At 36.3% G+C, this 14,155-nt stretch overlaps 1 long non-coding RNA gene across 4 annotated transcripts; it reads left to right on the forward strand.

The window, feature by feature from the left end:
- The first annotated feature begins 9,325 nt into the window (after nt 1-9,325).
- LOC145798629 (uncharacterized) lies at nt 9,326-13,638 on the forward strand. 4 transcript variants are annotated; one of them, XR_014339820.1, is made up of 6 exons: nt 9,326-10,068; nt 10,186-10,231; nt 10,442-10,489; nt 10,680-11,797; nt 11,890-11,944; nt 13,364-13,638. It is a non-coding gene; the product is annotated as an uncharacterized LOC145798629 (long non-coding RNA). The 4 variants fall into 4 exon arrangements; XR_014339819.1 differs by having other exon boundaries at nt 9,327-10,068; nt 10,448-10,489; XR_014339818.1 differs by having other exon boundaries at nt 9,330-10,231.
- The last annotated feature ends 517 nt before the right edge of the window (nt 13,639-14,155 follow it).

Consider the following 14,155-nt stretch of genomic DNA (forward strand, 5'->3'; position numbering starts at 1 on the left):
ATCAGCCATGGTGTCCCAATCTAGGATTGAATTAGGTGGCAGGCTGAAGTACCAATCTGCTGCCATCCTTCCAAAGAAAGAACGAACTGCTGTAGAAGTAACGCCTGACTTTTTACTGTGTTTCCACATTGTGCAAGGAAACGAACCAAATGGTGCCTTGGACAACCTATCCCATTATATAAAGGAAAACGAGGTACTGCATATCCTCATGGGAACTGAACCCATTCGACCCAATTAGGGAAAGGGTGTCCAAAAATTTGATTTCTTTCAATAATCAAATTTTGATGGGCTTCAAAACCCTCATCTTTCAAAGAGACTGTTACTTTTGCCTGATGTTCCGCTTCCCTTCTAGCTTCAATTTTTGCTTTCTCATCATCACCTGGATTGCGAATGATATGTATTTCTCATTTTTCAAAATTTACATCTACAGTGATGACATTACAAGGAAAGTCAAAATGGTCACTTGATACACTTTCTCCATCGTATGTCCTAGCTGGGGATGTGTATGGTGAACTATCAGGAGAAAAGTCAAGTTCCTAATCCTCATTAGGATCCTCGACTTGAGATGACTTTGCTTGTTTACTTGAATGCTTCCATACTTCATCATCTGACATACACCTGCCATTCACCTCATCATCCTTGAAGTGTAGTCGTTTTTTTGCCCTTTTCACAAGCTCAGAGTCGGACCTACACCCAGTGTCTCCTTGTTTTATTCCTTTTACATATTCTGGAGTACTTTGCTAGTACATTGGTGGTACTGGCGAATACTCTGGAGAAAAGGCTTCTGGTGTATACTCTGGAGAAGCTGGTGTATATTCTGGAAAGGCTGGTGTGTATTTTGGAGAAGTTGGTGTATACTCTGGTGAGTCAGGTATACAGATAGGAGATGTAATGCAATCTCCTTCCCTAACTTTTGAACCAACTTCACCCTCATCTTCCTTGTCATCACTCAAAACAATGATGGTTAGGCAAGGGGCCAAAGTAAACTTTTCCTCCATTCTTTTATCAAAGTATGTCTGCAACTCCACAGATTGAAATTTTGAAGGTAGAAATTCCTCCAATGTGACTGGGACAAGAGGACCTTGCTCTAACTGCTCATCAGGGACTAATTTCTCCAATTTTTCCTTCTTTGGGTTCTTCTTTCCTTTTCTCTTACTTACTTTGGCTTTTTTCTGTTTCCTAGAAACTTTTGGTTTTTGCTTTTTGGAAACTTTTGGCCCTTGTGTTGTTGAATCAACCACACTTCCAGCTTTTACTGTGGCATTTTGTTTTTTTTCATGCTTTTTAACTGATAAACAACCCATTCACCTTCATTATCATTGTCGATAGTAATTGGGTTAGCAGATGCTTTCTCTTGAGGAGGGAGTTCGATAATTTTAGAGTCCAAAAGTTCTTGAATTTTATATTTCAGAACAAAGCACTCTTTTATCGGATGGCTAATCAAACGATGGTAGGGGCAATACTTTGGATCGTTGGTCTTTCCTACCTCATGTGGTGTTTTTACTTCAGGGAGAGCAATCAACTTTTGCTCCAATAGATCTTCAAATAGGTCTTCGACCAGATCATCCATGAAGGAATATTTCTTCTCTAACCTCTCTTTCATAGTCACCTTTTTAAATTCTTTGGGCTTTTTAGCCCCTACTACAACGGGACCCTTCTTTCTGGTTTCGATTGTAGCTGTAGTCGAGGACTCAACCCTTTCAACGGCCCTAGGCCTCATTCGTTTAGCTAGATGCAGCTCCATATCATGAGCTTTAGTGCATAGATCATTGAATCCTTCAAAAGTTTGAGCCATAAGAGCCGTAGAGAGCTCGTGTCGGAAGTTGTTAAGGCACATCCGAATTAACTCTAATTGTGTAAACTTTTGAGGACAAGCAAATGTCAAAGCTCGCCATCTTGCAATGAAATCTGTAACAGACTCATTGTCACGTTGCTTGGTCTCAATTAGTTCTAGTACTCCAACTCATCTTTGTGTGTTGCAGAACTGTTTAAGGAACTCCTTCACCATGGAATCCCAATTTAGGATTGATCCCTTAGGAAGATTAGCATACCAAGTAAATGCAGAACTTTCAAGCGATTGGACAAATAGCTGCAGGCACAGGGCCTTATTCTGGGCTATTAGCCTGCACCTTGAAAGAAAATGAGCCACATGTTGTCTTGGATCTCTTGTTCCGTCAAACATTTTGAAATCTGGTTGAGAAAAACCAGAAGGGAATGGAACAACATCTACCCATGCTGGGTAAGGTTTGGTAATTATTCGAAAGTTCTCATCATCTTTTTCTTTGACTTTCTTTACTTGTCTCCTCACCATATCATCAATCATGGCCATGAGCATTGGATTCATACCACCACTGGTTAGATCAGAGTAACAAGGACCATTGCCCCCTGGGGCTAGTGTACTTTGTATACCTATAGATGTCCCCACAACAGGTTGTGTCATTTGTTTGGGTGCACTTCCTGGTCCTGTCATTTGGGCCTGCAGCTGTTGCATTTGCTCAAACATAGCAGCCATTTCCCGTTCTTTTCTCTCGAGTTGTTCTTGTAGGGCCACCACTTTTTCCTTGAGACCTTGGTCTTGTTGGACCTGCGAATTTTCACCTTCTTTATCAACCTCAGTCATCATAACTGCGACTTTGTTGATATTTTTCAATTCATTCTTTCCAATATTCATTGAAACAAACGAGATAGAATCATCTTGTTCGTATAAAGGATTATCAACCCCCACAACATTACTCATATTTGAAGTATCTGACTGCGATGCTTTGTTTTGAGCCTGACGGGTTATGGACCTTGTTACAGGCCCTTTTCTTATTCCCTCAATAGATAGTTCAACCAAAGTAGAAACATTTCCCAAGGGTTGCTTACCCTCCTTCACCTTGGATTTTCCAACAAAGACAGGACTTTCAATTTGTTTTTGCGGTTCATCTTTCGATAGAGCCCTTTCAATAGCTCCTATAACATTTGTTGCTACTGTTCTTAGTTCTAGTTTCTTTAAGGCCTTATTTCTTCTTCGCCTTTGTCTTTTCGAAACTGGACCGGATGACTTATCAAGTCGAGCAACTAGGGGCATAGAAGGAACCGTTTGCGTTTTTGCAAATTCCTCATGAATTTTCAAAATAGTCCCTACATTTTTAGAGCAGACCAATTGATGTTGATTCAAATCTCGTTGGGCCAACAGGTGTTCCTTATTCGAACCTTGTCGGGCCAACGGGTGTTCTTTATTCTGTCGGGCCAACGGGTGTTCATTATTCGAACCCTGTTGAGCCAACGAGTGTTCCTTTGGCTCTTGAGAGTTGACTGAGATTTGGTTTGACCAATTTTGTGCTCTGAACAGAACTATCGGTTTGTAGGCCGTAATTGTTTTTTCAACAACATGGGCCTTTTTTCCATCAACAGGAGTTTGGGTCATTACCCTCATCCCAATGGCCCTAATGATGGCCATGTTTTCAACAGAGGCTTTCTTTTGGGCAAACTCCACCATTTTAATTGAGTCTTCTACCCTTTTGAGTAGTTGGGCCACAACATTTTTTGTTGCCCCCGTTGAAGCTGCAACAAAAGTCGTAGTTGCAAACTGATTAGCCTCCTTTGCCTGAATTAGAAAGCTCTTCGTTCGGGCTGTGGCCCTCATAGTTGCGTACTGCTTTGACGTTTTCACATAATCTTTAGTAATATTTCTCAAACTTTCAGCTTTCTGGAGAAGTGTGACTTTCTTTGTCACACCAGTTACCTTCGGGACAGCCAAGAGCTTTCGCTCCGGAGCCCCTTGGGTGATAAGGGAAAGAAGTGCATCTTTCTAGGATTTCGTTGGTTCTACCTTTGGGACAGCCAAGAGCATTCGCTCCGGAGCCTCTTCGGTGATGGGTGCTATCTCCACCCTTGGTGATTTCAGAACCACTGGATTGTAGGTTTGTCTCCTAACAGTTGCTTCAGCATTCCTATAACAAAAGAATACATCAGTAAGTTTCAACTATATATATTTATATATATATTTTTTTGTTCTTCAAAAGATGGGAGGAGAAATATGTCCCACTGGGCGTGCCAGAATTTGTAGACACAAATTTTAAAACATAAAGTATTTCAACATATTTCAAAATTTATGTTACAAATGTCCACTGTTTAGTTTTTGGACTAAACATTGTTGATTATTTGAATAGCAGGTTTTTATTTCCGATCTCTATTTCAGATCGTTAATTACACATTTTATACAAATGAAACCTCCGATTAATGAAGAACAAAATAAACAACAAAAGACAATTTAAGAAAAATAAATATTTTATTGAAATTGTTATGGATTTTGAACCCTCAAATACAAAAATACAATTCTTGGGTTTGGAACCCTTTACCTATTTATCGCCATTAGCGTAGGCTCTTCAGTTCTCTAGGCTTCTCTTCTTTTCTTTTTTTTTTGGTAACGACTTCTTTAGCTCTCAATTTCTTTCTCTCTCTCTCTGATCTTTTCCCTTCTGATTTTCTGATCTTCCGTCTTGTGTGATGGTCCTCATATTTATAGAGGGCCATCAGGTGATAGGAATGCTTCATCTTTAATTTGAATTTCAAATTGAATGATAGCGCCTATTTGAATTTTGAATAATAGCGCTATCTGATTAATCGTATATCTGATTAACCAGATTGATCTTTGGGGTTTCATCCTGTGTGGTGTCCTTGCTGTAGGCTCTACAGGTGTCATCTTTCTTAGGCTCCACGTGTCACTTGAGTATCTTGAATAACGTTGTTGAGATGCAACGTCGTTTTATTTATGTATTTCAACGGATCATATTGATCTTTTTTTAGGAAGTGATTACCTACAACCTTCCTATCATAGACTCCATACGTGTCATAAATTTAGTTGAAATTTATGTGCCAACAACGCATATATTCAACTTGGAAATGATAAACTCTACAAATGCGAATGAGTCGGACCCTAATGCATTAAAAATGGATGTAATACATGGGCGTGATAAATAAGACAAGATGCAATATAAAAGCTTGTAAATAAAAAGGTTAGAAAGACGTGGGGTTGGAAGATTATTACAACAATTTGAATAAGAAAGGGGAGTGGAAGGGAGAGGAAGAGAGAGATTATTACAACAATTGAATAGATGATAAAAGAAAAGAATAGGGATTGGAGAAATTATTACAACATTAAATTAATTCAGTCAAGTTACTGCTGAATCTAACAAATCATTCTAAGTGGTTAAAATAAACCATCCACCAGCTCCAGAACCACCCAGGAGAGCATTCCCTAGAAATTGTCTGCTCTATTCTTCGGAAAGATCATATGGCCGAACACAAAATGGGCGGGCCGAACTCTTTTTTCGTTCGAGATTTAGGTCAGTGTAGAAAGTCCAGAAGAGAAGCTAAGAACATCTTCCAAGGGGTGCTCATCCCTTCTACCTCCTCCACTTATGAATCACTTAGGGAAGAGATAGATGGGCCTCAACCCTTAACAATAGAATAAACAGATGTATACAACAGATGTTTTGCAACAAATTGAGGACATAAGAGGATCAAAGCAAAAAACAAATTCAAGCCTAAGAAATAGATGGGAACCTACATCATCCCTTTGTGAATAAGGGCAAGTTAGTACCCAAATCTATGCTATTAATTGGAGAGAGTACATTAATGCACATCATTTCTTAGCAGAAACTTTGCTTTGAAAGCAAGGGATTCATCAAAAATCCATTGAAAACTCTTCTATAATTCATGGAACAAGAGTGTTTCTATCATTTTCCATGTTCACAAATGATTGAGAAGAGAGAGTTCAATGCCTTTTGACATAAAACCTCTTGTTTTACTTCTAAAAATACTCAATAGAAGGGAGAACACAACGTTTTCAACATCAAATCCCAAGGATCATTCAAACAATCCTATGAAACAACCCCCAACACGCATTGACATTGAGTGAAGAGTTGAGACACATGGATCAAAGTGCTTGGAAGATAGGATATATGAAGAGAGAGTGTGTAACAAGAAGGAAAACTACTCTACAAATTAAACTTGTGCACAGATGGCTAATTTCAACTCCCAATCACCTCCACTGGGTTCCAAAATATACAAAAATAAGAGACTTTAGTTAAAGAAAGCAAGAAAGGAAAGAAAGACTGTCAACTCAATGGATGGGTGGCTAATTTCTACTCCCTCTACATCCACGAGGACTTGTTACATATTTACAACAGTTATATAATGAAGAACAAGGTCAGAAATAAAGGAAAGGAGAAGAAATGATAGTCAAAAGTTCAATAATCTCACCTTTTAAAGAGGATGAGCTTCTTTGTTTACCAAACTCTCTCTTGATTCCCTCAAGTCCTTTTAGATATGTTTTAAAATGTCCAAGAACCTTCACTAGAAGCTAGGGATCAAGCTTTGATGTTGTTGGATTGTTCAAAGTTAGAGGGTGGTAGGTAGGAGATGGATGAGAAAGAGAGAGAAGTCAAGAGGCTTATCTTAGCCTTGGGCAAATTTTCCAACCCCTGGAAAGGGGCTGCTGAGCTCTATTTATAGAGCCTCGGGTGTAAATATCTAAGATATTTATGGAAAGTGTGTTGAATAAGCTGAACTTCCCGAAAATGCTTTGTACTTGGACAATTTAGCCAGTCGTACCATTTGGTGTCCGGCCAAATGCATTTTTGACCGGCCATCTTATGTTGTCCCGCCAGTCAGAAAGTACATTTTGAGATCAACAAGGTAATGATAGCCTGAATTGAGAGGAGAAACAGATATTTCAGAGAATTTCACCTCTTCCGTTGATTCCCACCTCATCCATTGCTCTGTTTGTTTGAAAATGCGTGGTATTCTAGCTTGAGAAATAATGAGCCTCAGGATATATTGGTAATGTTTGGAACTGCACAACCAAACTCGTTTTGAAAAAGGTTCCCATTTGGTCGAAAAGCATTTTGGCCAAAACAGATGTTTGGAAAGTTTATAGCTTGCATCGCATCTTAGACTTTTTGCTAAGGGATTCATTGGACTAGCATATCTCATTTTCATCACTGGGTACTCAAGAAAGAGTGCCCAAGTCTTAAATGGTCAAAAGTGGGGTGTCTACACATTGGGTTGTCCATAAACGAACCTTACTTTGCGGTCCTTTTTTGTATGTAGTTTCATGAGTTCAATGGTATGATGTTTGATTGTTTCTAGGGTTAAAAGGTGACAAAGAACATATACCAACTCCTTTTTTTCTATTTTTCTTTTCCTTTTGATAATCTTTCATTTTCTTGAGAAAAACGTTATACACATCGCTCAACTCACTACAACTACATTTTCATATTATTAATGAACCTTATAGCCCTGGCATGCAAATTCATTGGCCATGGCTAACATTTAAGAATTGCTAGTATGATAGTATTAGGTTAAATATGTAATACCAAATGCTCACATTTATTTACCACGGGATTATTATATCAATACAAATTGCTCATCTTTGTATTGCACTAGTTCGTCAGGATTAAATATATGAAATTTCATATAAGACCTCATTACATAAAAGTTGATTTTATTGTTTATTTATTGCAAAGGTAAAATTGTCTTTTAACACACATTCTCACAGGACAAATTCATCCCATGATATTCCTAATTCACCCATTTTGGGGAATTTATTGTTTAATGGGATTGTTTATCCACGCCTTTTTTTCCCTTCTTTTTTTTTGGGGGGTGTGCAATTGAACATGAATTATGCGGAACTTATCAAATTACCAATCCAGTCCCAACTCCTACCAGGGTTATCAAATAAGCCCTTAATGTTGGTAGATCCCAAGTGTGACTTTGCATTGCAAATAGGAATATTGTCCAAGGATTATCTGTTATGATTAGTTTGGGGGTCTACGTCAAGTTTTGTTTTGACATGATTTATGGTTCAGTGATAAATCTTTGAAATATGAGTTTCCTAGACTATTTTGGATTTTGTCTCAGAAATCTGTTATGGTTAATGATGTTCTTTTGTTCAAGGGAAGCTTGAACAAGTGGTGTTTGCAATTCAGGAGGAGTTTATTTGTTTGGGAGAATGTCCTTTTGGATAATTTAATGAATAAACTTAATTCTTGACTCTTGACATGGAGGATAAGCTACAATGAAAGTGGGATAAAAATAATGGAACCTATTCGATTAGATCTTTTTATAATGTCTGAAAATTTATCTTGTGGTTTTGAGGTTTGTCGTCTCAAGTCGCATCTCTTTTCTGGAATAATCTTCTCCCATTCAAATTCGAAATATTTTGTTGGCAAGCTGTTCTAGGTAAAGTAGCCTTTTAGCAAATTTTTAGCTAACAAGGGTAATCCTAAATGAGTTTTAAGCGCTTTGTCCAATGTGTCTAAGATTTGTCAAATCTGTCTACCATAGGGGTGTTCGCGGATCGGTTTTGTGCGGTTTGCGGTTCGGTTTTGACCCGCTCGCATCTATGCGGTTTAAGAAAAAGTCAACCCGCAACCGCCCGCAGTGCGGTTTGCGGTTTGTGCGGATAGGGTTTGTAAATGTGCGGGCGGTTGCGGGCGGTTTGCGGTTTACACTTTTTTCTTTAAAAATTAATTTTTAAGTTTTTTTTTCCCATCGAATTTAGGCATTAGATTCATTTTATATATTTGTGATCATTTGATAACAATTTTCTGATGAGTTTACAAATAAAAATTGAATATCACTAGCATTTTTGTCATGGAAAAAATGTATATCAATGCATTAAAAGTTGTACTCAATTAGAATTGTCAATTCAGTAATCAATAATCAAACTAGAAGCTTCATCGATCACCAGAAGAAAAAATTTATTAGGAAAAAGTGGATGAATCATCAATGAAAATCATATAAGAAACCAAGTTTAGGACTTGATAATTTTACGACATTAAGAAAGTTGAGAAATACTTAAAAATAAGGATCCTAGTGTCATAGAGAACATAATGATGCTCCTGTTAAAGTTACAAAGTTGGTATATAAAAAATAATAATAATAATACTAATTAAAGTGCAGGCGGTTTTTGCGGGTTGCGGTTTTAACCCGCGACCCGCCCGCAACCCGCAAATTTGTCATATTTCAAACCGCATCCGCCCGCATTATGTTTGCGAAACCGCCCATTTATATACGGGTTGGGCGGTTTGAGCGGTTCGGATAAACCGTTGCCCACCCCTAATCTACCATATCTTAATTCACTGTCAGTTCGCTTGGGAATGCTGGTCCTGTTGTTTAAACTGGTGTGGGTGGTGTTTGTTGAGTCTGTCTCTTTGATCTTTTTATGTGGTGGCTTGATCCTTCTTTTCAAAACCTTGAGAAACAACTTTGGGTGACCCTCTTCTACATGGTTGTCTGGTTAGCTCAATATGCTACTGCCTTTAACCACTCAGAATAGCATGTTCATGATGTGATTCACCTAGTAAACTTGTGCTTCGCTCTTTGGGCTAAAGCTTGTTTTGGTATTGTCAATTACCCAGTGTCTGGTATTATCAACTGCCTTGACGGGATCAGGAAACTCAAAGCCGCCTTGACAAACATTGAAGCAATGAGATGGTTGAGGTGCGAAGGAGGCTTGGCTCTTTTTTATTGTTCTTGTTGTTGCTGCTGATATGTTCTTTGATGTTGCTGGTGGTGTAGGGTTGTTGCTTTGTTGGCTAGGGAGGTCTTGCTTTCATGAAGAATATTTTTACTGCTATAGGAAACCTTAAGTTATAACTTATAAGGATGTGTTGTTGCTTTTTAAGGCTGAGGGTTGTTCTTGACACTACAAGAAAAAGGACTTTGTACGGTGTTTATAATATAGCATTTTTTGAAACGTCTTTGTTGATTAGTGAAGCACAATGTTTTGTAAACATTGTCTAACATCTAGGTCAGACAACATCATGTAGCTGTGTAGTGATCACACCAGTTCATATTAAAACCTTCTCGCCGTTTGAGACCTTTCAAAACCATGTCACTCTAGACTCTCTGAAACTCAGATCCCCTTTTCAAAACCCCCTCTCTCTCTCTCTCTCTCTCTCTCTCTCTCTCTCTCTCTTCACTTCAGATTTATCAAATAGTACAACCACCATGTTCAGAAACTCTTAGTTTCCCCGATATCGAGTTTGAACAGAAGATATTGTGAAGGCTCTTGAGGTTGAAAGCCCTCGGTCACTCTCGATTAAATGTTCTACGTTTCTCTCTCTCTCTCTCTCTCTCTCTCTCCATCAAATCCATGAAGGTTGTCGATGATTTGAAGGTTGATTCTTGCAGATTTGAAGGTTGATTGTCCAGATTTGTGATTCTCTCTTTCGATTTTGTGAGTATTTAATTCATTTATTGTTCTCTTTTTTTTTTAAGATTGTATACATCTGAGAACACAGATCTGAGATCAGCCCCTGTCAAAACTGTCTTTCAATTAATTGATCGATCGTTTGCTTTCGTTTAGATCTATTTCGATTAATCATTTGATTGATTTTTGTGAGTCTCATTCTGTTTTTACTTATAAATTTATGTTTCTCTCTTCAAGAGTTAGATCTATTCTGCTTGCATTTCGGCACTACACTTTGGCATAAAGGTAATGAGCTTCATTATCTCTCCTGAAACTTGCTCTCTATGTTCAATGCATATCCAGACTTTGGTTTTTTTTTTAGTATTGATGTTTTTGATAGTGTATGTTATAGTTTTTGAATTTTTTTTTAAAAAAAATTGGTTTGGTTGTGAATTTGCCACTAATTGTTATATTGATTCCTTGTTTCTTTATGTAGTAACTGTTGCTGCAACTTTTATGAAGTAAATTCATTGAAGATATTTGTTTGATTTTTTTTAATTTTTTTTATGTGGATCATTGGAAACAATGAGTAGAAGCTCAACGATGAAGAGATGTAGATCTGCCCTCTCTTCGATCAGATATGCTTTCTCTCTCTCTGATCTGCTAATATGGTAATATCAGATCTGCTCTGCTCTCTCTAGTCTATTATTTTGCCTTTTTTTAGGAATCTCATTTTGGCATTTTCTTGCTTTCTAACTCTCTTATTAATCATTTCAATGTAGTTCCCATTTAAATTGATAAACTACTATTTTTCTTTGCTTGCAATTGCTTGGAAAGAAAAAAATGTGGTTTACACCAATTTCAACCAACTATATGTAGATGATCTGCCTTTTTATTTTGTGAAGCTACAAGAGATTATCTTAAAAAGATCATTCTGCATCTTAAAGTGTTCTGTGGTTTCTAACATTGGTCATTCAACTCTTGGTTTATTTTTTCTTTTTTTGTTGAGTTACCTAGATCATGGTCCATCAAAAAAAGGAGAAAAGACACCTTTGCTGGCCTAATATGCTTTGTGCTTGTCACTAGTATATTTTGATACAATTCATGCTTAGGAGTTTATATCATGTTTCAGTTCAAAATTCAAATGTTATTTTTGGATTTGTGGTTCATATCAAAATTTGATTTTGATGAGATGGTTAACAAAATATCAAATTTCAGAAAGTATATTTGTTGAAATTTTTGAAAATGGGAAGTATGAAGATGGCCAATCAAGTAAAAAAAGGGTCATATGTTTGAGGTGTATTTATTCTGGACAACTATATTCTTGACAGTATTCTTGATTGTTAGATATAGAATATTTGATTTTTTTTTATTGAATATAAGGTAGAGCAAATGATATTCATACTCCACTTGTGAGAGGCTAAAAGACAAAAAAATAGAGTGAAAAGTTTAAAATAGAATGGGAATATCATTTCTATTAATGCTTTACTGAACAGGATGAACATGGTTGGTTTTCATTGTATTGCATACTCACTCATACTTTGTTCCAATATCTATTTTTCTTTCAGCTTGATTTCCTCTGTAATTTGGCGATGTGGAGAAGAAAAAAATGTTGTAAGAATCTTATCAAGTTACTCTCTTGGTTATTAATATCATTGCAAAAAAGAACAAGAGGCTGATTTCTTTGTTGTTTATTCTCTCTGCAGCAGTGTGACTGCTAGGTTAATAACCAAACATGTGGTTGGACTTGGCCTTGGGGAGGTAATAGTGACTATAGTGTGACTGATTCTTTTTTTTTTTTCTTTTTCTTTTTTAAATTCATCTATAGTGGCCTCAAGTTGCTTGCACATTAATATTTGTTTAAGGGATACCTTTAATGTTTGGGATTTCTTATTTTATTAGTAGAGAGATTATCTACTTGTTGAGACAAAGCCTTATATGTTAAAAGGACTAATAAATGTGAATGTTTGATTAACCGATGTTTGGGATTTCTTATTGCATATGAAAGATTTGTCATTGTCAACTAGAAATGGGCTGTCCATTTCTGATTGGGAAGAACAACAAAATGTCATAATAGTTGTCAATCTCCTCAAAGCTTCTTCTATTTTTTGATCTTTCTCTAAACTTTCTCTTTCTAAAAGGTTTTTTTTTTTTCATTGTCCACCACAAAAAGGGTTGCTTTCTTTCTTTTTCTTTCATGTGTCTCCCAAATCTCCAAAAGACCCACAAATCCCTGAAACGCTCAGGTTCAACTTCTCAACAAGTTTTCTAATTCTGGGTAAGCCTAAAATGAATCCCTTTTTAGCATTAATAACATTAGTCATATACATCTGCTAATATTTAATTTTTGTTGGAATACTTGCTTCAATTTGTGATGGTTTAATTTTTTTTTTTTTGGGTAATTATTGTTCTAATGATTAAATTCTGCAAATTGGGTTGGGATTCTGCTATGGATTTGGCTTTGATTTTGAAAGTTTTTTTTTGATCTTTATGATTATAAGGGCTTTAACTGTAAACCCTTAGAGGGTTTAAGTGTAATTGTTGTGTTTGGGCATTTTATGGTTCTTGAATTCCAATTTGAATATCATGGGACATGTATGTTTTCTTGTTAAAATCTTATCATTGTCAAGTAGTTACTTTTTCATTGAATTCAATCAAAAGTTGTAACAAGTTGAATTGTTCAGACGATTATTTACCCTTAACAGAGAAGTGGTAGTCTTGTGAGTGATAAGACTTTTCTTTTTTATTTTGTTTGTGTGGGATTATTTTTGTATATGGAAACTTTACACATACACACTGTGGGACGAGGAATCAGCGTCATCAATTTATCAATTTCTTTACTTCTAAATTGTGCCAGCATTTAATTATTATTATTAATGGGGGAAAATTAGTCATTGCAGATTTATCAGTAGTTTAGTTTGTGTGAGTGTTTTTCTGTGTGCAGTTAATCGTGTTGGTTTTAATAGAGTGATATATAGAAATTGCTAACAAGTGTATAATTTTATCTGAGAGGGTAGAAAGCAATTGGGATAATTAGCTATTGGAAGACAAAGTTTTGTTGATCGGGTGTGCTCATTTATTGTTGTGGAAGTTGAAAATTCTCTCAATTATTGCTTTTCCAAACTGTGGAAACAAGTTTTGTTGATTGGGTGTGCTCATTTTCATTTTATTTTTGAACAGGGTGCTATGAAGATAATTAGTGTCAACAAACTGACTTCTGCTGAATGCAAAGTAAAGATATAGATTGCAGATTGGTTTGCATAGTTTAACAACAAAATGGGGGGGTGATTTGAAGAAAATTTAGATTGTTGGACAGTAAACAATTGAGATTTGGAAAGTTGTAGGGTTAAATCTCCAAGGAGATGAAGTGGAATTTTATGGTCTTCAATTTGGCATTGTAATTTAAATTTGAGCCAATTTGTGTTCTTTTATATAAATTCTCAATTAATTCTCAATCTTTGTTCCTAGTTAAATTCTCAATTAATTGGGCCCGTGTTCTTAAAAATAAAAAAAGAAAAAGAAAAGGGCATTTTTTAAAAAAAAAAACCACTAAATGATGTCATCGTGACATCATATCTGAGACAAGTATAAAAATGAAGAAACGTAGTGATTTTTCAAAAAAACGCCACTGACTGATGTCATCATTACATCATATATTAATTGTGATGGAAAAGTAAGCAGGTGTCAAAGATTTTGCGACGTTTTTGAAACGTTGTTAAGTTATTGCGGCAGTTGTATCTATGACGAAAATATTAAACATTGTGAAAACATATTGTAGCATTTTTCAAGCCTATTGCGGCATTTTTGAAATGTGGGTAAAAGTCAATTTTCTTGCAGTGTGATTTGGGAGTTTTGGAGAAGTTTTTCTGTTGCTCTTTTGAGTTGTGCAGAAATGATGAGTTCTGCTTTTGTTCTCTCTCTCTCTCTCTCTCTCGCTTTTGTTTTTGTTTTTGTTTTGTTTTGTTTTGTTTT

This window comes from Camellia sinensis, chromosome 9 (genome assembly GCF_055761805.1).
Source record: "Camellia sinensis isolate YWXY chromosome 9, ASM5576180v1, whole genome shotgun sequence".
Classification (NCBI taxonomy): Eukaryota; Viridiplantae; Streptophyta; class Magnoliopsida; order Ericales; family Theaceae; genus Camellia; species Camellia sinensis.